Below are 24,829 nucleotides of genomic sequence, written 5' to 3' on the forward strand. Positions count from 1 at the left end.
TACCTTCGGTACATCAAAACACAAAAACTCATAATACCGATCGTCACCGAACGTTAAGCGTGCGAACCCTATGGGTTCGAGAACTATGTAGACATGACTGTCGGTGTCAAAACCGGCGGATCTTGGGTAGGGGGTCCCGAACTGTGCGTCTAAGGCGGATGGTAACAGGAGGCAGGGGACACGATGTTTTACCCAGGTTCGGGCCCTCTCGATGGAGGTAATACCCTACGTCCTGCTCGATTGTTCTTGATGATATAAGTATTACAAGAGTTGATCTACCACGAGATCAGAGAGGCTAAACCCTAGAAGCTAGCCTATGGTATGATTGTATGTTGTCCTATGGACTAAAAACCCTCCGGTTTATATAGGCACCGGAGCGGGCTAGGGTTACACAAGGTCGGTTACAAAGGAGGATATATACATATCCGTATTGCCTAGCTTGCCTTCCACGCCAAGTAGAGTCCCATCTGGACACGGGACGAAGTCTTCAATCTTGTATCTTCATAGTCCAACAGTCCGGCCAAAGGATATAGTCCGGCTGTCCGGAGACCCCCTAATCCAGGACTCCCTCAGTAGCCCCTGAACCAGGCTTCAATGACGATGAGTCCGGCGTGCAGTATTGTCTTCGGCATTGCAAGGCTGGTTCCTCCTCCGAATACACCACAGAAGAGTTTGAATACAAGGATAGTGTCCGACCCTGCAAAATAAGTTCCACATACCACCGTAGAGAGGATAATATTTCCACAAATCTAATCTGCTGACATGTTTTGACAGCATGACATCATGCCATGGCCCGGCCATTATTCGAACAGTTCTTTAACCAGCCCCGCACATAACGCGAGGCGGTTTCTTGACACATCTTGTCAAAGCAGAGATCGTGTTCCCCTTATCACGGGATTCTCATCAATACAAACGTGGGTAACCCAACCGTGCCTGTTGGTATGACTCCTAGATCTTAGGTAAGTATCAAATGGCCACGAGGGGGACGCCTGATATTCACCCTCTTTATAAAGGGGCTGGGCTTTTTCTTTTTCCCCTCCGGCGCTCAATCGAATCCTTCCCCCGCCTCGAGTTCTAACACCCAAAGCTCAGGTCAGGCGCTTCGGACCTTCAATCATGTCCGGATCCAGCCTTCAAGGTCGGTGGATGCCTTCCTCCGTCACAGAGGAGGACATCAAGAAGTTGAGGGAGGCCAGATATCTGGCCGCCGAAATTTCACATAGGCTGCGCACCCGAGGGCAGGTCGTCCCTACACCCGAACCCAACGAGAGCGTCGTGTTCGTCTCCCACTTCCTCCGAGGACTTGGCCTCGCTCTGGATCCCTTTGTTAGGGGTCTTATGTACTATTACGGGCTGGATTTTCATGATCTGGCCCCAGATTCCCTTCTTCACATCTCATCATTCATTATCATATGTGAGGCCTTCCTCCGCATTGCCCCTCACTTCGGTCTGTGGCTCAAGACCTTCGATGTGAAGCCGAAGATGGTCGAGGGGCAGTACGCAGCGTGTGGAGGTGCTTTAATAAGAAAAATTGCTGATGCTCCATGGCCAAAGGGTTCCTTTCCAGAGGTGTCTGGATTGTGGCAGCGGGAGTGGTTCTACATCACAGCTCCCCGAAGTGCCAAATGGGTAGCTGCCCCCGCCTTTCGCTCGGGCCCCCCACCACAACTGATGTCATGGATCAGCAGGGGGCCGAGATGGGGTCCAGCCAAGGACGTGCCAATACTGCAGAGCCGTATCCAAGATCTCTTCGAGGGAGATTTCAGTCTGGTTATGGTAATGCAAGTTATGCTGGTTCGTCGAGTCCAGCCTTGCAAAGGCCGACCCCTCTGTATGTGGGTATTCAACCTAGAAGGACCACGTGCTATTCAACATTTCCTCGGCATGACGCATGAGGAGATGCACAAATCATTCTTCGGACCCCAGATAGAGTGTTCGGACACCACTGAGGACGTGGGCCTAAGCTGCAACCGCCCCGCTGCCCAAGTAAGTAATCCCATGGCCAAACACACTGTCCTTTTATTTATCATGACATCATTTTGAAGAATCGCTCTTTTGACCAGGACTGGATAACAAAGGCGAAGCTGATTCGGTGTTCGGCTCCCCTTCCCAAGGGATTGGACAATCCGGTGCTGGAAAAGATGCTCGAGCCAGCACCTTGTCTAGTGCTCTCAAAGGAAGATGAAGGGGGTGATAAAGAGGGCGACAGTGGGCCTCCATCGCTATCTATTCCAATCGAGGGAATGAGCGCCTCCGCGAGGGAGGATAACCAAGGGGAAGAATCTAACATTCTCTCTCCCAGGGGAAGGAAGAGGACTACCTCTGAAGATCCAGAAGCTAAGGTTTCCAAACGGGAGAAGAAGTCTCCACCAGAGGGTCCTGCCTCGGGGGGTATTCTGGCCGCACAATGTCCGCGCGGGGATCAGCCCTCTACCGAGCTATAAGTAATAAAAAAGTACTTAATAGTGAAGATATCATATCTTACTTCCGAAGACAATAATCGATGCTTATAAATTGTAGTCCGGATCGCAGCCCTTCTCAACAGAGTTCATCTTCGGGGGATCTTCTTCCGAAGATGATGGAGAGCGAAACACCTCCCTCGGACTCCCCAACTCAAGAAGCGGGCAACCTTGAAGTGTCATCGCGAAGGGTATCTTCGGATCCACTAGGTCCAGAGGATAACCCTTTGGCTGCCCGGAATCCCCAGTATCCGGCTCCTAAGGAGAGCGACAGCGAGGGTCCGTACAGTGTGCGGTCGGACGCGCTGAAGGATCTTTTGAGGCAAGCTGCCGTCTCGGAAGCGCATCGTACGCTAATGGGTACGGTAATTGAGAGGATTTCATCCGCTGAAAGCGGGTTGCATGAAGCTTTTATGAGTCTGCTGAAAGGCTTCGAGGTACGTGAAATAATGTATGCTTTTAACAGTACCGCATACGTTAGGTATGCCCATGTAGATAGTAGCCCCTGAGACTCTGGTTGTCGTCGAGAACGGCGGCAAATAGAGGATCATAGTCCCAGGTAATAACCAGACCGCCTTTATGTGTAGGTGGTTGAAGCTCCGATGGCTAGCCGGAATGATGGGTTTGCCGAACTAAAGCGGCAGCTGGATGCGGCAGATGCCGACATCGTGCTTGTCAATAAGCGGTTTGACGAGGCACAAGGTGAGTGATTTTTCTGGTGATCGTCACATAGTAAGAGCAGCATAAAGCCAGTATCTTTAATATGTTGTGACTGCAGATGGAGCTACCATCATCGAGACCCTTCGGGCGGAGCTTGCCCGAGCCAAGGAGCAAGCGAGGAGTAGCAATGCGGCCGCTTTAAAGGCGGTCGAAGAGTTAAGGGCCGAACAGGCTGCGCATTGCGAGAGCAAGGAAAAAAATAGCCAAGATGGCTGTAGAATTAAAAGATGCTGCTGACCGTTACCGGCTTCTTGAAGAAGAAGACCGGGCGAAAGTGACAGACCTGGAGAAGGCCCGGGTGGCTGCCAAGGAAGCCCGCTCCAAAATTAGAGCGACGAAGGAGGAGCTGAATCAAGCTGCAGATATCGTGTCTGGGAAGCCCTTCTTGTTGCGGACTAAGTTCGGAGATCCGAAGTATGCTCCTCTGGACCGGCTATGGAGTTCTGCAGATGAGTACATGGATTTGGCTGCAAGTGCTGCTGACGCAGCCAAGTACTTCAAGGATCAGAAAGGTCCCGAAGTGGAAAAGCTGTTTTGGTCACAGTTTCACGCTCCAGTCCGTCCGCTGCTGCTGAATGAGCGATTGACCGGTTGGGCCGAGCTCCATAGGTTGTCCGGACTTGCCATGAGGTCCATTGTGGATCACCTGTGGCCGGGAGGGCCAAGGCCGAGTAGCTATTTTAGCTTAGTGCAACAATTCCTTGAAGCTGTGCCACGCATCGATGCTGTAAAGAGATCAGCGTGCATAGAAGGTGCGCGGATGGCCCTTGCCCATGTCAAAACATACTGGGTGGAGATGGAGGCCACCACTGTTGCGGCACAGGGTTCGGCTATAGGCCGAGTTGCTGCCGAGCACTACTTTGAAGAAGTCCTTGAAGGTGCTCGTTTGATAGAGGCTCAGTGCTCGAAGAATATTATTTTCTAGTGACATGTAGTCCCATTGTACAAACAATGTTTTTCTGAATTAATCGAGGCTGTATTTATAGTTTTGCCCGAAAGTACTATGATGCCTCCTGTGCGGCCGTTTATGTATATATGTATATAACCTGAAAGTTTGCAGTCGTCAGCTTCCACCCCCACGCATATAATGCGGGGGTGTTTGCAAAAGCTTCATATCCACACTTGATCCAACGTCTTGGTCCGTTAAGGAGGTGATAGCATAGCGAACGAGGCAATTAGACTATATTGCTTTAACGCTTTCACTTAGCCATAGGAGTTTGACAGTGGGGCTACTATATAGCCCCTGGTACTTCTGCGCTCGTCCGAATACGGGCCGCGTACGTACATGACCGGGAAACAGCCCTTCATTAATGCGGAGGAATCCCGAAGATTCCGATTAGTCATCGAGTGGTTGGCCAGTCTCTCGCTATATCATGTCAGTCAGTTTCGGCTTTCTCTACTGAGGTGCTCATCCGGATGAACCAGGGCACAATCGCAGTAGTTCTCCCAGTGCTACCTTAGCCGATATAACGGAACGTAAGGTACCAAAACGTGGGAGTCGAGCAAACCCAACATTTGACCAAAGACATGATTTAGAGCTGGTGCATATAGGTCCAAACTCGCGATGCCGAACACTCCCTAAGGTGTTTGGTCTTTATAACATATACCGGGCTAAACAATGCCCCTTATAAGAAACCCCATGTGTCCGGGTACGTGCAAAATCCTAGCGTGGCCACATGCCAATACGCCGGGATCCTTCTCGGTTGTGTTAAGTATCCGGAGGATGTGAGCAACAAGAGACGGTAAAAAAGGTTTACGAAGGGACTTAATCTAAAAAGAAACCTTTGGGCGGGTCCCTGCTGCACGTCTGCGCATGTGTCTCCGTTGTGCCGTGTCCTGGACGGGTATATCATGATTGTCACCTACAAAAGGAAAGAACTTAGGTGAAAGTTGCCGTGCCAGGAAGAAGAATAAATTATCAAAATTCCAGAGAGGCCTGGTTGAGCCGGGCTGGCCCTAGATACACGCGGGAAGCCACTGGCATCGTTTTATGAGGGTTCGAAAACCAATCTCATGCATGTACGATGGAACGCCGGACTCGTCTAACCGTGTCCATGGTCTTGACGACCTGCCATCTTTTCTGGTTGTTGAGGCCGTTTAGTGTGGGCTGCCAGAGCCGTCGCGTCCTCTTCCATACATGAAGAACGGTTGGTATTTCCACTAATTGTAATGACGCCTCGTGGACCGGGCATCTTGAGGTTGAGAAAAGCATAATGCGGTATTGCATTAAAACGAATGAAAGCCGGCCTTCCGAGTAGTGCTTGAAAATCACTTCTGAATGGAGCGATGTGAAAAGTTAACGTTTCACTTCGAAAGTTATCGGGAGAACCGAATACCACCTCTAGTAGTAGAGAGCCCGTGCAGTGGGCCTCTTGGCCTGGTATTACTCCCTTGAAGGTACTACTGCGGCTTATTTGTGTCGGGTCTATCCCCATTTTGCGGACTGTATCCTGATATACCAGATTTAGATAACTACCACCGTCCATTAGGACCCTTGTGAAATGGTACCCGTTTATTATTGGGTCTAACACCAAGGCCGTCAGTCCTTCACGCCGGATATTTTTACTATGATCCCTACGATCAAAAGTGATCGGGCAGGCCAACCAGGGGTTGAGCCTAGGGGTGAGGGGCTTTATGGCGCATGTGCATCGGGGTGCATGCTTGCTTCTCCCCTTTGTCACCTGGATCATGTTCACTATTTTAACCTCTGGTGGGAACTTTTTATGTCCTCTGGCGCTTTGCTGGCGAGGTTCATGCTCGTCTTCGCTTGGTGTTTCATCCCCTTTGTGTTCGGCGTTTAGCTTACCGGCCTGCTTGAAGACCCAACATTCTATGTGGGTATGGTTTGCAGGTTTGTCTAGGTTGCCGTGAATCCGACAGAGTTTGTCGAGAATTTTGTTTAGGCTAGATTGTCCTTCTCTGCTACCCTTGAAAGGCTTTTTCCGCTGACATGGTCGAGACCCCCTGAATCCGGCGTTTACCGCCGTGTTATCTCGGCTACCTTCTTTATTTCGACGTTTGTTTTTGTTGCGTCGCGGTTTACCATTGCTATCCCCGACTTCGGATGTGCTTGGGTCGCTAGTGCTGCTACGGGCCAACCAGCTATCCTCACCCGCACAAAAGCGGGTCTTGAGGTTTGTTAGGGCTGCCATTGTTCTCAGTTTTTCTTGACCGAGGTGTCTGACGAGCCATTCGTCTCAGACGCTGTGTTTGAAAGCTGCTAAGGCTTCTGCGTCCGGACAGTCGACAATTTGGTTCTTCTTAGTGAGGAACCTGTTCCAAAGCTTTCGGGCGGACTCTCCGGACTGTTGGATTATATGACTTAAATCGTCTGCATCCGGAGGTCGGACATAAGTCCCTTGAAAATTGGCCCGGAAAGCGTCCTCGAGCTCCTCCCAACTTCCAATTGAGTTTTCGGGGAGGCTTTTCAGCCAGTGCCTAGCTGGCCCTTTAAGCTTGAGGGGCAAGTATTTAATGGCATGGAGATTGTCTCCACGAGCCATATGGATGTGGAGGATGAAGTCCTCTATCCAGACTCTAGGATCTGTGGTTCCGCCATACGCCTCTATGTTCACCGGTTTGAATCCCTCTGGGAATTCATGATCTAGCACCTCATCAGTGAAACATAAGGGGTGTGCGGCACCCCTGTATTGGGATGCGCCATGGTGTTCGAACGGTTGTAGTATTCGATGTTGGTTGTGTACCGTAGCATGCTTCCTAGATCCGTAGATAGATCTGGTCGCGCCGGATTTTTGATGCACGTTCTCACGTAGGTCGTGTGTTGACTTATGCATGACTTTGTTAGCCGCTCAATCGCGTTCAGAGGGCGGTGGATCCGGCCGGTTGGCCGTATCACTTTTCGGCTGTATGGGCTCTAAGGCCTCATCGTCGAATTCCGGTAATAGCTTTCTCTTTGGATAGCTTTTTGGATGGTAACTTCCACCATACTTTGTTACTTCGTTCCACTTGCTGTTGAGCGTATCTTGTGCAACCTTGATCCTTTGCTTCTGTTTCTTTAGGCCTCTCGCTGTGGTAGTAAGCCTTCTGCGGAGGTGCTCTTGCTCCAAGTGGGTTTCCGGGATGATGGGTGCATCTTCGTACGGACTACTTTTTTCCCTAGACGGGGATTGATGAGGCTTATCTTTGGCGTCATCGTGTTCGGATATCGGATCCGCACTATGTTTGCAGTTTGCATCTTGATCGTTTTCTGCCACCGGGGTGGTACAGTTGTCGTCTCTTCTAGAGTTGCGTGGACTATTATTACCGCTGTTCTTGCTATGGCGGGGCTTAGGGCGGCGCCGCTGACGTTGGCGCTTGGGTTGCTTCTTGGAGGGGTCATCCTCCATCTTCTCATTGCCATTTGCTTCTTTGGGGGTGTCCACCATGTATACGTCATGTGATGAAGTAGCGGTCCAGTGCCCTGTGGGCGGTGGTTTCGGTTCGTCTCTGGCTTCGTCGTCCATACCGTCGAAGTCTTCGGAGTTGAAGTCGAGCATGTCGGTTAAGTCGTCGACAGTGGCTACTAAGTGGGTGGTGGGTGGGCAGCGAATTTCTTCATCGTCTGTATCCCATTCTAGCTGGACATAGTTCGGCCAAGGTTCACCTGACAGGGAGAGAGACCTTAATGAATTTAGCACATCCCCGAAGGGCGAGTGCTGAAAGATATCCGCGGAGGTGAACTCCATGATCGGCGCCCAGTCGGACTCGACGGGCACGGATATGAGCGGCTCAGAGTCCGTGGCCGTGGATGAATCCAGTGGTTTGGCGACACGGCTCTCGTAAGGGGTAAAGTCAGTATCCGGCTCTATCGCCACTGAGAGTACGGCCTCCATGGCGGGGTCCATCCCTCCGCTCTCGGATGGCGCGACTTGCTCCGGATTGATGGATGGAGTAGCTGCGGATGCGATCTCCCGAACACTGTTCGACGACAGAGTTACATCATGCTCGTCAAGACTGTACGGCGCGTCCAACATGGGCTCGAATCCGTCGAAGATCAGGTCTCTGCGGATGTTGGCCATGTAGTTCAAGTTTCCAAATCTGACCTGATGGCCAGGGGCGTAGCTCTCAATCTGCTCCAGATGGCTAAGCGAATTGGCCCGCAGTGCCAAACCGCCGAATATGAAGATCTGCCCGGGGAGGAAAGCCTCACCCTGGACTGCATCGCTAGCGATGATCGAAGGAGCCATCAAGCCTTATGGTGGTGACACAGTGGAACTCTCAATGAAAGCACCAATGTCGGTGTCAAAATCAGCGGATCTCGGGTAGGGGGTCCCGAACTTTGCGTCTAAGGCAGATGGTAACAGGAGGCAGGAGACACGATGTTTTACCCAGGTTCGGGCCCTCTCGATGGAGGTAATACCCTACGTCCTGCTCGATTGTTCTTGATGATATGAGTATTACAAGAGTTGATCTACCACGAGATCAGAGAGGCTAAACCCTAGAAGCTAGCCTATGGTATGATTGTATGTTGTCCTATGGACTAAAAACCCTCCGGTTTATATAGACACTGGAGGGGGGCTTGGCTTACACAAGGTCGGTTACAAAGGAGGAGATATACATATCCGTATTGCCTAGCTTGCCTTCCACGCCAAGTAGAGTCCCATCCGGAGACGGGACGAAGTCTTCAATCTTGTATCATCATAGTCCAACAGTTCGGCCAAAGGATATAGTCCGGCTGTCCAGAGACCCCCTAATCCAGGACTCCGTCAATTACCGAGACATGTCTCCGGTCAATAACCAATAGCGGAACCTGGATGCTCATATTGGCTCCTACATATTCTACGAAGATCTTTATCGGTCAAACCGCATAACAGTATACGTTGTTCCCTTTGTCATCGATATGTTACTTGCTCGAGATTCGATCGTCGGTATCTCAATACCTAGTTCAATCTCATTACGGGAAAGTCTCTTTAATCGTTCCGTAATGCTGCATCCCATAACTAACTCATTAGCTACATTTCTTGCAAGGCTTATTGTGATGTACATTACCGAGAGGGCCCAGAGATACCTCTCCGACAATCGGAGTGACAAATCCTAATCTTGATCCATGCCAACTCAACAAACACCATCGGAGACACCTGTAGAGCACCTTTATAATCACTCAGTTACGTTGTGACGTTTGGTAGCACACAGAGTGTTCCTCCGGTATTCGGGAGTTGCATGATCTCATAGTCATATGAACATGTATAGTTATGGAGAAAGCAATAGCAACAAACTAAACGATCATCGTGCTAAGCTAACGGATGGGTCAAGTCAATCACATCATTCTCTAATGATGTGATCCCGTTAATCAAATGAAAACTCATGTCTATGGTTAGGAAACATAACCATCATTGATTCAACGAGCTAGTCAAGTAGAGGCACTAGTGATACTCTGTTTGTCTATGTATTCACACATGTACTAAGTTTCCGGTTAATACAATTCTAGCATGAATAATAAACATTTATCATGATATAAGGAAATATAAATAACAACTTTATTATTGCCTCTAGGGCATATTTCCTTCAAGCAGTGGCAGCAAGGCATGTATTGTATTGTTGCCATCTGTTGGAAATATGCCCTAGAGGCAATAATAAAATGGTTATTATTGTATTTCCTTGTTCATGATAATTGTCTATTGTTCATGCTATAATTGTATTATCCAGAAACCGTAATACATGTGTGAATACATAGACCACAACATGTCCCTAGTAAGCCTCTAGTTGACTAGCTCGTTGATCAATAGATGGTCATGGTTTCCTGACCATGGACATTGGATGTCATTGATAACGGGGTCACATCATTAGGAGAATGATGTGATGGACAAGACCCAATCCTAAGCATAGCGCAAGATCGTGTAGTTCGTCTGCTAAAGCTTTTCTAATGTCAAGTATCATTTCCTTAGACCATGAGATTGTGCAACTCCCGGATACCGTAGGAATGCTTTGGGTGTGCCAAACGTCACAACGTAACTGGGTGGCTATAAAGGCACACTACGGGTATATCCGAAAGTGTCTGTTGGGTTGGCACGAATCGAGACTGGGATTTGTCACTCCGTGTGACGGAGAGGTATCTCTGGCCCCACTCGGTAGGACATCATCATGAGCTCAATGTGACCAAAGAGTTGATCACGGGATGATGTGTTTACGGAACGAGTAAAAGTGACTTGCCGATAACGAGATTGAACGAGGTATTGAAATACCGATGATCGAATCTTGGGCAAGTAACGTACCGATTGACAAAGTGAATTGTATACGGGATAGATTGAATCCCCGACATCGTGGTTCATCCGATGAGATCATCGTGGAACATGTGGGAGCCAACATGGGTATCCAGATCCCGCTGTTAGTTATTGGCCAGAGAGTTGTCTCGGTCATGTCTGCATGGTTCCCGAACCCGTAGGGTCTACACACTTAAGGTTCGATGACGCTAGGGTTATTAGGAAGACTTGTATGTGATTACCGAATGTTGTTCAGAGTCCCGGATGAGATCCCGGACGTCACGAGGAGTTCCGGAATGGTCCGGAGGTAAATATTTATATATGGAAAGTTGTTGTTCGGGTTCCAGGAAAAGTTTGGCTTTTCCGGTATTGTACCGGGAAGCTTCCGGAAGGTTTCGGAGGATTCCGGAAGGGTCCGGAGGTCCGGAAAATGTTCCACCACGTCCAATACAGTAGCATGGGCTGTAGGGGGGCTCCCTAGCCTTAATGGGCCAGGGGCACCAGCCCCCCCAAGGCCCATGCGCATGGGAGAGGGGAAAACATAAGGGGGAGGGCCTCCACTTGACATGGGAGGCACTCCCCCCCCCCTTGGCCGCCGCCCCCAACCCTAGATGGGATCTAGGGGGGCCGGCACCCTCTCTCCCAACCTATAAATAGTGGAGGGGTGGGAGGGCGGCCATACCCTTGCACCTGGCACAGCCCCTCCCCTCCAATACCTCTCCTCCGCGTGAGCTTGGCGAAGCCCTGCCGGAGAACTGCCACTCCATCACCACCACGCCGTCGTGCTGCTGTTGGAATCTCTTCCCCAACCTATCCCTCCTCCTTGCTGGATCAAGGCGCGGGAGACGTCTCCGTTCTGTACGTGTGTTGAACGCGGAGGTGCCGTCCGTTCGGCGCTAGGATCATCGGTGATTTGGATCATGACGAGTACAACTCCATCAACCCCGTTGTCTTGAACGCTTCCGCTTAGCGATCTTCAAGGGTATGAAGATGCACTCCCTCTCTCTCATTGCTCGTATCTCCGAGATTGATCTTGGTGACACGTAGGAAAATTTTGAATTATTGCTACGTTCCCCAACACCATCGAGGATAAAAAGATGGGGTTTATATCATATTTCTTGAGTTTATCCCTCTACATCATGTCATCTTGCCTAATGCGTTACTTTGTTCTTATGAACTTAATACTCTAGATGCAGAATCATTTCGGCCTACTTGTCGCGGACATGATGCCTATATACATGATCATGCCTAGATATTCTCATAACTATGCGCTTTTCTATCAATTGCTCGGCAGTAATTTGTTCACCCACCATAGAATTTGCTATCTTGAGAGAAGCCACTAGTGAAACCTATGGCCCCGGGGTCTATTCTCCATTATATTATTCTACCGTCAACAAGCAATTTCTGTCGCCGTTTATCTTGCAATCTTTATTTTCCAATCTATACCACAAAAATACCAAAAATATTTATCTTATTATCTCTATCAGATCTCAATTTCGTAAGTGACTGTGAAGGGATTGACAAACCCTTTATCGCGTTGGTTGCGAGGTTCTTGTTTGTTTGTGTTGGTACGAGGGACTTGCGTGTAGTCTCCTACTGGATTGATACCTTGGTTCTCAAAACTAAGGGTAATACTTACGCTACTGTGCTGCATCACCGTTTCCTCTTCAAGGGAAAACCAATGCAAGCTCGAGAAGTAGCAACGTCTGACCTCCGGATGCCGATGACTTAAATCACATAGTTCAACAGCCCGGAGAGTCAGCCAGGAAATTATGGACTAGGTTCCTAACTAAAAAGAACTAGATCGTCGACTGTCCGGATGTCGAAGCCCTAGCGGCCTTTAAGCATAGCATCCATGACGAATGGCCCTCCCGACACCTCAGCCAAGAAAAGCCGAAGTCCATGGCAGCCCTCATGGCACTTATGACCCGCTTTTGCGCGGGCGAAGATAGCTGGCTAGCCCATAGCAATAATAACGAAAGTGAACCTCGCACCTCCAAAGCCATAAATAGCAATGGCAACCCCCGACGCAACAGACACAAGCGTCGAAAAAACGGTGAAAATACCGATGACACGATGGTCAATGCCGGATTCAGTGTCTCCAAGTCCGGATAGCAGAAGAAGCCATTTAAAAGAAACAATCCGGGCTCATCCAGCTTGGACCGCATACTCGATCGTCCATGTCAGATCCACGGCACCCCCGATAAACCAGCCAATCATACCAAGAGAAGTTGTTGGGTCTTTAAACAGGCCGGTAAGTTAAATACCGAGAACAAGGATAAGGGGTCGCAAAGTGATGATGACGACGAGGAGCCCCGTCCGCCGAGCACAGCGGGACAGAAGAAGTTTCCCCCTAAGGTTAAAACGGTGAGCATGATATACGTTATCCATATCCCCAAGTGGGAGCGCAAATGCGCGCTTAGGGACGTCTACACGATAGAGCCAGTCACCCCAAAATTCAACCCATGGTCGTCCTGCCCGATCACCTTTGATCGCAGGGACCATTCGACCAGTATCCATCAGGGCGGTTCAGCCGCACCAGTCCTCGACCCAATCATTGATGGATTCCACCTCAAGCGAGTCCTCGTGGACGGCGGCAACATCCTCAACCTGCTCTATCAGGATACAGTCCGCAAGATGGGCATCGATCCATCAAGGATCAAGCCCACAAAAACTACCTCTAAAGGAGTAATACTATGTGTAGAGGCCCGCTGCATGGGCTCAATCACATTGGAATTCATCTTCGGATCCCCGGACAACTTCTGAAGCGAAGACTTGATCTTCGATATCGTCCCCTTCCGCAGTGGCTATCACGCACTGCTCGGATGAACTGCATTTGCTCGATTCAATACGGTGCCACACTATGCTTATCTCAAATTCAAGATGCCTAGACCACGCAGTGTCATAACAGTAAATGGAAACACTGAACACTCCCTCCGTACCGAGGAGCACACCACGGCCCTGGCAGCGGAAGTACAGAGCGGCCTTATCAAGCAGAATTTTAATTCAGCGGCCAAGGTCTCGAACACTGTCAAACGAGTCCGGACTACTCCGCAGCTTAATAGTCCAACTCATTAGGAGTTCGACTAGCAATTAGGCCTCCGTCTCAGTCCTGACCAAATGGCGGTGTACGTACCGTGCGTACATAGCTACGCACTCAAAATACCATGTGCATAGACGGAGGCATAACTCAATTGTGGTCCATAATATGGCTAGACCTTCCCCGAACACACATACTTTCCCTGTTCTTTTTTCCTTTTCTTTTCCACAGGCCCCTCACGACGGCCTGATCATTGATCCTTTCAAAGGATGGATATACCAAGGCGGCAAGCATCATAGACGGGTGGGGGAATCTCTAGGTGGTCTTCTTGACAATCACTCTACCTGTCTTCAGGACCCACACACAGCTCCCCCTTGGTCTCGGCATGTTAAATAGCCCTATTGCTTATCGCACTATTTGTACAAATTATAATGGAAACAATTTGCGGCCCAACTTATGTGCCACTGGCTTACTACTTCATTTTATGTCGTTATTCTTATCGATTGCACCCGTACACTTTTGGACACTTTAATTCGCTAGGGGCTTCATTGCGCTCCATACTACGGCGAAAAAGTTCGAACACTTTTTACAGTATAGTTCGGCACCCTGAATTTAGCATTATATGCATCAGCTCCGAATCATGTCTTTGGTCAATAGTTGGGTTGCCCGGCTCCTGTGCTTACTACCTTACGTTCCATCCTATCGGCTAGGGTAGTAAAGGGAGAACTACTGCGATTGTGTTTCTGGTTCACCCGGGTAAACACCTCAATAGAGAAAGCTGAAAACTGACTGTCATGATGCGGCGAGAGCTGGTCAGCTATTCGGAGGTTAAAATCTCTTGCGATTTTTTCCCGCATTATGCGACGGATCGGCCTCCACCTGATTAGGTATCTACAACACCCTAGTCCGGATTAACAAATACTAACTAGGGGCTGCACCTACATTTCTATTGTCAAACTCCTATGTCTAAGTGAGGGTGATAAAGCCACATAGTCCGATTGCCTAGTTCGTTGCGCTAAACACCTCCTTCAAGGCCAAACTCCTGGATCAAGAGTGTTTAGGTTCCAACCCGAACACCCCCGTACTACCTACGTGGGGGCTGAAGCCGACGACTGGCCAACTCTCAGATTTAATAAAATGGCCGCATAGGAGGCAAAATTTTAAAGAAACAACAATCAATATATTACATATCAGCTTTGTTTCATAATACAGGATGGGATAACATGAATGTCTTCATTCAAAGATAATGTCTTTTGCACACTAGCCCTCTACAATGTGGGATCCCTTTAGGACATCATCAAAATACCGCTCGGGCGTGCGGTGCTCCATGCCCGCGGGGGGTCCCTCGGTCGCGAGCTTGACGTCGTCCATCTTCGCCCAATGCACCTTGACACGGGTGAAGGTCATCCGTGCACCTTCGATGCAGACCGACCGCTTGATGGCGCCAAGCTGAGGGCACACATCGACCAGCCGCTTCACGATCCCAAAATAGCTGTTGGGTATGGCTTTGGTAGGCGACAGACGGATTATCAAATCCTTCATGGCCGATCCGGCCACCCTATGTGGTTCGGTCAGTTGTTTCAGCTGGTCGCTAAAGGGCACTGGATGCTCTGGCGCAAGGTATTGCGACTAGAACAACTTCTCCGTTGAGCTCCCCTCTTCGGATCGGAAGAACTCCGCAACATCAGTAACTCTGCGCGGCAGATCCGCAAACGCTCCTGGAGAACTCTAAATCCGGGTCAGTAAGAGGTACCCTTTCTTCACATATTTGCTTTACATAATAAAGGCCTTACCCTCCGTGATTTTCCTAGCCTCCTGGATTTCCTGGAGGGTGCCCTGGGCTTCAAACCGGGCCTCTTATGCGCTTTGGTGGGCCTTATCAAGTTCGGACTCTTGGTCCGCAATCTTGCGCTCCAAGGACTCGCATTTCTTTACGGCGTCCTGGAGCTCCTGCTGGACCTCCCCGAACCTTGCCTTGTGTTTTTTGCGAGCGGCTTGTTCCTTTGCTGCTGTCTTCTGGGCCTCGGCCAGCGCGCTCTTGAGGGTCTCTACCTTGGTCGCAGCTCCTGCGAAATATCATGATAACATGATCAACACAAACAATTCATATCTTTCTAGATCTGAATAGGCCATTGCATACCTTGCTTGTCTTCTAGTTGTTTTTTCACATGGCCGAGCTCTTCCTCGGCCCGCTCCAAACTCTGCTTCTGTTTGGAGACTTCAGCAGAATGGGAGGTCGCAGCCAGCATCGACGCCTGCTTATTCACATAGACATGTATGGTTAGTCTCCTGCAAAAATTATTTGATCCTCTGTCTGGCTTCTCTTTTCGAGCACCGGACAGAGTCTTAGGGGCTACTTTCTATACTATGATATCCTTTTTGCATAATTACGTTGCATACCTCAAAGCCTATTAGAAGGCTGGTGCAGGCTTCGGTCAGTCCGCTCTTAGCGGACCGAACCCTCTCAACCACCGTACCCATGAGGATATGGTGTTCCTCAACAATGGAAGCACTTTGCAGTGCTTCCAGTAAAGTATCCGGTACCTGTGGATGGACAGATGTCACCGACGGAATAGGTGCACCTCCTTCTTTTGAAGAAGGCTGCTTGCCTAATTCCGGAGCCGTATGGGCCTCCGGAATAGTATTCAGCTGGGGGCCGAATTGGATATAGCCCCCATCGCCAGTCTCTAGGGGGATTTGCTCCCCCATGTGTCCGGCGGCTGAGGTATCACCCTCTGGCGCCACCCTAACAGCCTCCTGTACCTCTCCCTGGCCTGGGAAGGTCCTTCGGGACAACACCTCGGCGTCGTCCGTGGCCTTGGGAGAGGAGGCCGCCGGAAGTGACCTGCTGTCCATCACATTTGGATCCAGCGAATTCCCCGAAGATGAGGATCATTGGGGGCGGGCGTGGGCCGGACTGCAGCGCATGATTCAACATATTAAAACCACGAAGTAAAAAAGTGGGATATATGTGTATATAAGTGCCTTTCAGTACTTACAATTTGGCCAGGTGCTTCTCCCTGGGGCGGCACTCGGAGCTGCTATCAGTGTCCAACGCGGAGTTATCCACGAGGGAGACCCTCCCCTTCTTGGACGCCTCTGCCTCCAGATCCGTGGAGGCCGTCCTTTTCTTCCTTCCCCCCTTAGGGGGAGAGTTGCTTTCCTGCTCCTCCTCATCATCCTCGGTGGCGAGGGAGGAGTGGGTTTCGGCATCTTTGGACGTCACGTCCGAAGTGCCTTTACGGTGAAGGCCGCCACTTCCCGCCTGGCCCTTCTTCTCCGGCGCCTGGTAGGGCGCCGAAACCAGCATCTTCGTCAGAAGTGGGATTGCTGGGTTTTTAGGCAGCGGAGCCGAACACTAGATCCACTCCGCCTTCCTTGTCCAGCCCTGGAAAGATACATGGGGAAGCTTATACATCTTCCTTGAATGTACAAGTGAAATATACACCTTGAAATACGAAAGCTTACCGGACTAGCGGGATGGGTCAGGTTGTACCCACGGTCCTCGGTCGTCTTCGGCCACGTATCATTGGCCTTAAAAAGCACCTTCCAGATGCCTTTGTGTGTAGCACCGAAGAACTGTTGCAAGGTCTGGTGCTTGGCTGGATCGAACTCCCACAAATTGCAAGTCCGACTTTGGCAAGGAAGGATCCGGTTAAAAAGAATCACCTGGATCACATTGACAAGCTTGATGTTCTTGTTCACCATGATCTTGATGTGCGTCTGCAGCGCGGACACCTCGTCCGACGACGCCCACTCCAGGCCCTTTTCTAGCCAGGACGTAAGCTGCATTGGGGCCCGGGACTTGAATTCGGGAGCCGCGGCCCAGGTGGTGTCGCGGGGCTCTGTGACGTAGAACCACTGCTGCTGCCACCCTTTGACGGTCTCCACAAAGGTGCCTTTGGGCCATGAGACATTGTACATCTTGCTAACCATAGCGCCCCCGCACTATGCGTGTTGACCGCCCACCACCTTCGGCTTCACATTTAACGTCTTCAGCCACAATCCGAAGTGGGGTGGGATACAGAGGAAGGCCTCACACACGACAATGAATGCCGAGATGTTGAGGAAGGAGTTTGGGGCCAGATCATGGAAATCTAGCCTGTAGTAGAACATGAGTCCGCGGACGAAGTGGGGGATGAATACCACCCTCTCATGAGGCTCCGGGTGGGGACGATCTGCCCCTTGGCCGGAAGCCGGTGGGCGATTTCCTGGGCCAAGTACCCCGCCTCCCGGAGCTTCGTGATGTCCTTCTCTGTGATGGAGGAGGCCATCCACTTGCCCTGCGTTCCAGATCCGGACATGGTCCGAGTGATTTTTTGAGGAGGAAAGGATGGAAGCTTGGGCGCTGGAGCTCTAGAATGGGTGGGCACAGAGAAAGAAGGTGTGGGTGAAAGGGTGAATCCTTATCTCTTTATAAAGGCAGCAAATATCAAGCGCCTCCCCATTCGCCTTAAAACTTGCCTATTCCCCAAGGGCCGTGCAGACGGCGCGGTTGGATTACCCACACCCGTATTGATGAGAATCCCGCAATAAGGGGACACGATCTCTGCTTCCACAAGACGTGCCAATGAAAACCGCATCTCGAAACATGCAGTGGGAGGCTAAAAACCAGTTTGAAATAATGACTGGGCGGGGACGTGGCGTCTTGCTACAAAAGTTGTCAGTAGATGGGACCCATGAAATATTATACTCTCTACGGTTGTGTGTGGTACTTGTTTTGCAGAGCCGGACACATTTTCTGTGTTCGAGGACAACTTTGGAGTATTCGGAGGAGGAACCCGCCTTGCAATGTCGAAGACAATCTGCGTGCCGGGCACATCATCATTAAAGCCTGGTTCAGGGGCTACTGAAGGAGTCCTGGATTAAGGGGTCCTCGAGCGTCCGGGCTATGTGACGTGGGTCGGATTGATGGGCCATGAAGATACAAGATAGAAGACTTCCTCCTGTGTCCGGATGGGACTCTCCTTTGCGTGGAAGGCAAGCTTGGCGTGCGGATATGAAGATTCCTTCCTCTGTAAACCGACTCTGTACAACCCTAGACCCCTCCGGTGTCTATATAAACCGGAGGGTTTAGTCCGTAGAGAAAATCACAATCATACAGGCTAGACATCTAGGGTTTAGCCATTACGATCTCTTGGTACATCAACTCTTGTAATACTCATATTCATCAAGATCAATCAAGCAGGAAGTAGGGTATTACCTTCATTAAGAGGGCCTGAACCTGGGTAAACATCGTGTCCCACGCTTCCTGTTACCATCGACCTTAGACACACAGTTCGGGACCCCCTACCCGAGATCCACCGGTTTTGACACCAACACCGAGGACCAACGCCGACCATTAGGAAGCTTGGCCCGTCAGGGCGGCACCATCCACCCAAGAAGACCTCAACTCCACACTGCAGGCGGCGCGTGCACCGCCGAAAGCCGCGGGGCGTGGGCAGCGCGGTCTGGCGCCTTCCACCCTCACACCGCGGAGCGCGCGGGCCGCCGCAAGGGCCTCAAGCTACACGGCAGCAATGGTTCCACACACCCGACGGGAACAGGCGAACATGCGAGCCACGCTCATAGTGGCGCGGGAGCTGCTGCGGTGCCTGCTGACAGAGAGCAGCCGTGATGCATTACTGGAGCGCGTCGCTGAGCTGTTTGACGCCGCAACCAGGGGTACGCCACCTTTCTGCTCCTTACCTACGCCTCAAGTTGTGGCCAGATCGCACGGTGGGCCTCATCGCGCTCGCGTGCTCCCAGGCACACCAGGAGGGTTCATCGGCGCCGGCGCGGCTGACGGTGCCGGGCACCCAGCCACACCTATGCTTCCCACAGCAGGTGCAGATACGGACATTGCCCCCCGCGACCCCAGCGGGGTGCCACCCTACCACCACCAGGGCGGCGCGCTGGGCCCGGCGGCATGGAGCGCGGGGCATCTCGGCGGGGGTTCTAGGGCGGCGGCTCCGGAAGCCTATGTGCGCCGCATGGTGGATCGAGAGTACATGCCGGAGGATGACCCCGGCTCGTTCCTCGAGCCGGGTTGGGAAGAGGAGATGCTGGAAGTTGAGGCCTTCCAGGAACCACCCAGGAGCCTCGCCGATCCCGCCAACGACAACAACCGCAGGGTACCGCTAATCTCTCAGGAGCAGGCTTACGCTAACCATGGGTCACAGGTGGACCAAGTCACATCACTGGGATGGCGACCTCAACGCGGCAACCTCACTTCAACCAGGGGAAGCGCATCGGGGGCTGCGCGGAGGGGCCTAGAGCAAGGCCCCTCTCCGCATTGCACGAAGCAAGGCGTCGCCCGGTGGTAGGTCCTCTGTCGGGGAGGCACCGGCGAGCCTTCCCCCCGGTAGAGGGCCCGTGGTCGCCAAGGGCACCGCTAGCATCCCCTTTGCCCCTTGGCATCATCCTGGTTTCCGGACGCTCCAACGATGGTTGAGGGTAGCGCAAGGTGGGCCCCTCGTCTGGCGATATGAAGCAAGGCTCACGCCTGTGAAGGTCTCCACCCGTGACACTCTCACGTAATAATGAGTGGGGCTGCACACGCCCCGGAGTCTTCGGAGAGCCGCCCTCAGGCCTCGGGGGCTCCCGCCCACGTCCTAGTGGAAGCACCATGCTCCGTGCTGGCCGTCGACACTGTCCCCCAATAACTATGCTCACGGCCTGTGAAAGCACTTAGCTCCACGCTGGTGAGAAGACAAGAAGACTAGCTAGGTGCCAGACGTGGCCATTTGCTTTTGACCTCTTTTCTATTGGTCAAATTTGCAGCCTTTGGATTTGAATTTGAAGTGGTATTTTCATTAGCAATCGCTGGGGGTGTCTTTTCTCGTTCATTTCGTGAGTTTTCTGGATTCGTGCCTTGTTTTGAGATTTGCGTCTGCTACCTCCCCCCCTTCCGAGCACCTCGCGAGCGGGGGCTGGGCGTGGCATGCACGCGCCGCGCGCGCACCCTGCCATGACTAGCACTCGCTCCTCGCGAGGCCCTCTCGGGTGGACTAGCAGACTCCTCAGGAGCCCCAAGCCTCGTGAGCCTGCGAAGGACTCCCCTCGGGAAAAATACACATCCGCAGCGGCCAAATCAGTGTAAAGCCTGCCTGGACCAAGGTAAGTTACAGCAACATGCCCGCAAGGTGCTCGCGAGCTTACAAAAGTGTGTGTTAAGACTGGCCTATGAAATAAGATGGTAGTCTATTTACATGAGGGGCTCCCCCTCCCCAAAATGCTCTTACATCCTGAGGGGCCGTGCCCAAGCTTTTGCATGCAGGTTCAAAACAAAGGAGCGTGGTATTAGTCGGACATGTCGCTCGCCGCGTCCTCTGGGTCGCTCTTAGGCACGTCGCTGGCACGATTGTCACTGTCGCTGGCACCATCTTCACCATCGTCAACCACGCCGCCCTCATCCGCCACGACCACCGCCGCATCGTCCTCGGAGGCGAAGGCCTTGACCAGAGCATCCACATTGTCGTCCACCAAGCATGCTAGGTTGTCCCGGATGACCTCGGGCACTGGGGCGATGGCGGCATCAAAGTCAAAGTCAGGATTGATGTTCTAGAGATGGCTGAAAACACGGGAAAAAGCACTCCCGACGAGGCCTCATCTCTTCTCCTCGACAAGCTCGCGAGCCCTCTCAGCCCGGTTCTCCAGGCACGTCATGACATCAGTGAAGAAGTGGAGGTGGCTGGCATATTCTTCTGCGTGGGGATGAGGGGTGTGTTCATCACAAATGGCGCCCAGCGCCTGGTTGGCCCTCGTCGTGAGGTCTCGGAGCATGGGGGCGTGCTCGTGTTGCAACGTCTGTCGGTGGATCTCCTTCTCCCTACTCTGCTGCGTGAGGGACTCAGCGGCGGTAACTCGCTGTTGAAGCGAGAGCAGGTCAGCATGGGCAGAAGCCAACTCGGCCTGCACAGAGATCAGGGCAGCTACGGCGGCCTTCTCGCGCTGCTCCGCCTCAGGCAACCTTGACCTGAGGGCGGTGGCCCTGCCCTCAGCTTCGGCTTCCGCAAACTTCAGCTTTAGGTCATACCTATTGGCAAGATCAGTGCGAGCCTCCGCCACCCTGTGGTCCACTTCCTTCTGGATCCTGGCCTCGCGTGCGCTGGCGACATCTTCCACCTGAGCAACCTAACGCTCCCTCGTCTCCAACCACTCAAGCTCGAGGCTGCGCTCTGTGGCCTCCAGCATTAGCGCTTCCTCGCACTTCAAGATCTCCTCCTTGTCGAACGACACCCCCATCATCGACGCCAAGGCGGCTCTACGCGCCTCCACTTGCTGCTCCAGGGAGGCATTTAGGGCCTGGAGCTCTTGCCTGCGCTTCTCGGCGACTTCGCGGTGGTGGTCTACCTCCCTAGCCTCCTCCAAGGCTCGGGCGCTGGCCTCGCGCGAGGTTTCGAGGGATGCCTCGGCTTTCGTGTTGGCGTGCTCACACTGGAGGCGCCCGAGGTTGATGGCCACCTTCAGCTGATGCCATTCATCCACCAGCTGAAGACCTTTGGTTTCAAGGCGAGCGTCAACATCCACGAGCTCTTCCCCGAGCTGGCTTAGTGCACCCATCGCCTTCCGGAAGAGCTCGTGACGGACGACACCATGTTTGCGCGCAAGTTCGAATGCACGACCGGGCCCGTCCTCCACGCCAGAAGTCGCTGGAGAGGTCCGAGGTGGCTCGCCTTCTCCCAGCAGGGGGCTGGGGGCCAACACCTTTCCAGTTGCCCTTCGGGCCCCGTCGGGGGCCCGGAGGGGCGGAAGCTCATTGCCCGAAGGAGAGGCCAAGGTTGAGGCCACCCAGCCGCAATCAATAACTAGAGTAGGAGCACTTGGCACACCTTCCGCATCCCAGACAAGGCCGCGAAGGAGGGGCAGCAAGAACGTGGGGTCGAGACGCCAGTCCGGCGCACTTACCTCACCGGCTGACCTCGCGACAAGTGCGGCAAGCCAGCTCGGGGTGCCCAAGGCCAGCAAAGGACTCGAGGCAGGAGGAGGTTGCCTCTCGGGAGACTTCGTTGTCTTAGTAGAAGGGGCCCTGAGAAATCATAGTCAGGAGGGGAAGCATCACTCGAGAAATTATGAAGATAAGGTACTCACTCGTCTGTGGCAATGTACTTCCTCTGTTTCAATGCCCGGAAGGCATCACCGCTGCAGCTTGGAGATCCCTTCCTCTTCCGAAGCGCGTCGAAGTTCGGTCGGAGCCGGCCGAAGCCCTGGGTGCGGTCACCAGTGCCGGGTGCAGCTGGTGTGGCTCCTGAGGAGTCGACCTTAGGGGTGCTGGACTGCGTGGAGACCTCGGCCCTCACCCCATGGCAACTCGCCGGGGCCGCGGGGCTTCAGCCTCAGGAGCATCAGGCTGCGTCGTCCCTCTGGCCGCTCCCCCAGAACGGCTCTCTAGGGGCCCATAGGATGTCCCCTTAGGAGCCCCGAGCGGCACTGGTTCCTCAGCAGCCACGTCGCCAGCAGCCAACAGTGGTTGTCCCCTGCGCCCACTTTCGGAGAGATCACCGAGCTGGCGGCGGGCAAGGGAGCCACGAAGGCAGGGCTCTCGCGAGGCCCTTCAAGGCCAGCAGGGCGTAGTCCCTACTCGTCGAAGGGGGTCATCTGCTTCATGAACTCCACCTTGTTCGAGCAGCAGTATAGAAAGACAACCTTCTCCCGGTAGGCTGGCTGGCATTGGGTCGCCAGTCAGGAGCTCGAGCACCGTGCGCCGCACCTCAGGGGCGAGAGCCGGCACCTGAAGCCTCATGCGGCCCCGTAGCCGGAGAAGGTCCACATCGGCCAGGAGTGACATTGCAGCGGAGCAATACGACACCGGATGAACTCCTTCACCACCATAGGCGCCGTCACTCCGAGGCCCTTCAGCCTAGCTAGCCGAAGCCAGACATGAGCAAGCCACTAGTCGGTGAGCCTGGCGTGCTCCCAGCCGGAGCTTGGGGCGGCCGGAATCCACGGAAGCAGCAGCAAGGGATTGCGTACGCCAACATCCACATACACCCATCGCTTCCGAAAACCACCGACGATCGGTGAGAGCTCGAAGTCGATCCTCAAGCCGGCCGTCGCAGCCACAGCCTGGAAAGACACACACCCCGAGCACTAGCGAGCGTCCATCAGATGCAGGGAGAAGAAATGGCGGAATAAGGCCACGGAAGGGGCAATGCCCACCATGGCCTGGCAGACGAAGGCGAAGACATCAAGAAGGATGATGGATTGGGGACGAAGGTGCAGCGTGTTGATCTGATAATGTGAGAGCACCGCATTGAAGGAGTCAGAGAAGGGAGAGATCAGACCGGCCCAGAGGGCGTGAAGATGAAGGGGAACCTTAGTGGCTGTCATGTCGCTTTCAGCGCGGGAAGCAGGCCAGGCCATCGTTGCCCCCACTCATTGGAGGCACCTTTACATCGCATCTTGGTTGAGTACCACCGACCGCTCGAAAGCGGGTTTGAAGATCGGCGGTGCAGGAGCCGAGGTACGAGACTCCTTCTTCCCCTTCTTCTTCCGGCTTGGTGCCATGACAGCAGGGAGAGCCAGTGTCAGATCGGGCTAGGGGAAAAGATCCACTGTCTGCCAGAAGACGAGGGAGCCGCGGAGCACTCGCCTACAATGGGGGTGGTGCTATGTAGGCACCAGTGGCTGCTTAGACAAGCGGAAATCAAGGCTGCATGGGGAAGTGGAGATGCCCACGTCCTGTCATTCGCCACGCGTCAATCAAGGCCGCAGGCTATCGGGGCCCGCGACGCTCCGCACTTGACCCTTGGCTTCGCCGCGAAGCCAAGTCTGAGCGCGCCTTGGGCCCGGGGGATACTGTCGGCGTCCTGGGAATGGGGGTACCCAGACTTGCCTGCCTGCGGCCCAGGGCGTGGCACCTCCAGTGGCCTGGTACGACCCATCCTCATCAACGACCACTCTAGACCCTCGCGAGGGGCCAAGCCTCACGAGGCGGGCGATGCAAGACCTCCTCAGGGGAAGCCTCCCTGGGTTGGCTCCCGAGGAGCGGAGATATCAAGGCAAGGGGCACCTCACGAGGTACTCGTGACGTGAGCCGTGACGACCAACGCCAGGTGGGCGCCAGCGGGCGTAGAGTACTCGTTGCCTCTTTGGTGCTAAAGGGGCAAGCACATGTGAGGAGTCCTGAGGCAATAGGCAAATGTTTCCATATTGGTGCAACGAGACCAAGACCAGCAGGACGACAGAACGGAGGTCACCACGGAGCCCACGACGGCATCACCACTAGAGCCTTTGACAGGCGAAGACCACCTTTTGTCAGGATAACTTGTACTAGTTGTCCCCCTTCAAATTGGCCATTGTGGGATCCCTTCCCGCCTAATATTTGGGAAGAGGACCCGGGCCTCTATAAATAGGACTAGCCACCACCATAGGAGGGGACAGATCATTCAGACCACCCTCAGCACACAAGCTCACCGAGCTCAAGAACA

This window comes from Triticum aestivum, chromosome 3A (assembly GCF_018294505.1).
Source record: "Triticum aestivum cultivar Chinese Spring chromosome 3A, IWGSC CS RefSeq v2.1, whole genome shotgun sequence".
Lineage (NCBI taxonomy): Eukaryota > Viridiplantae > Streptophyta > Magnoliopsida > Poales > Poaceae > Triticum > Triticum aestivum.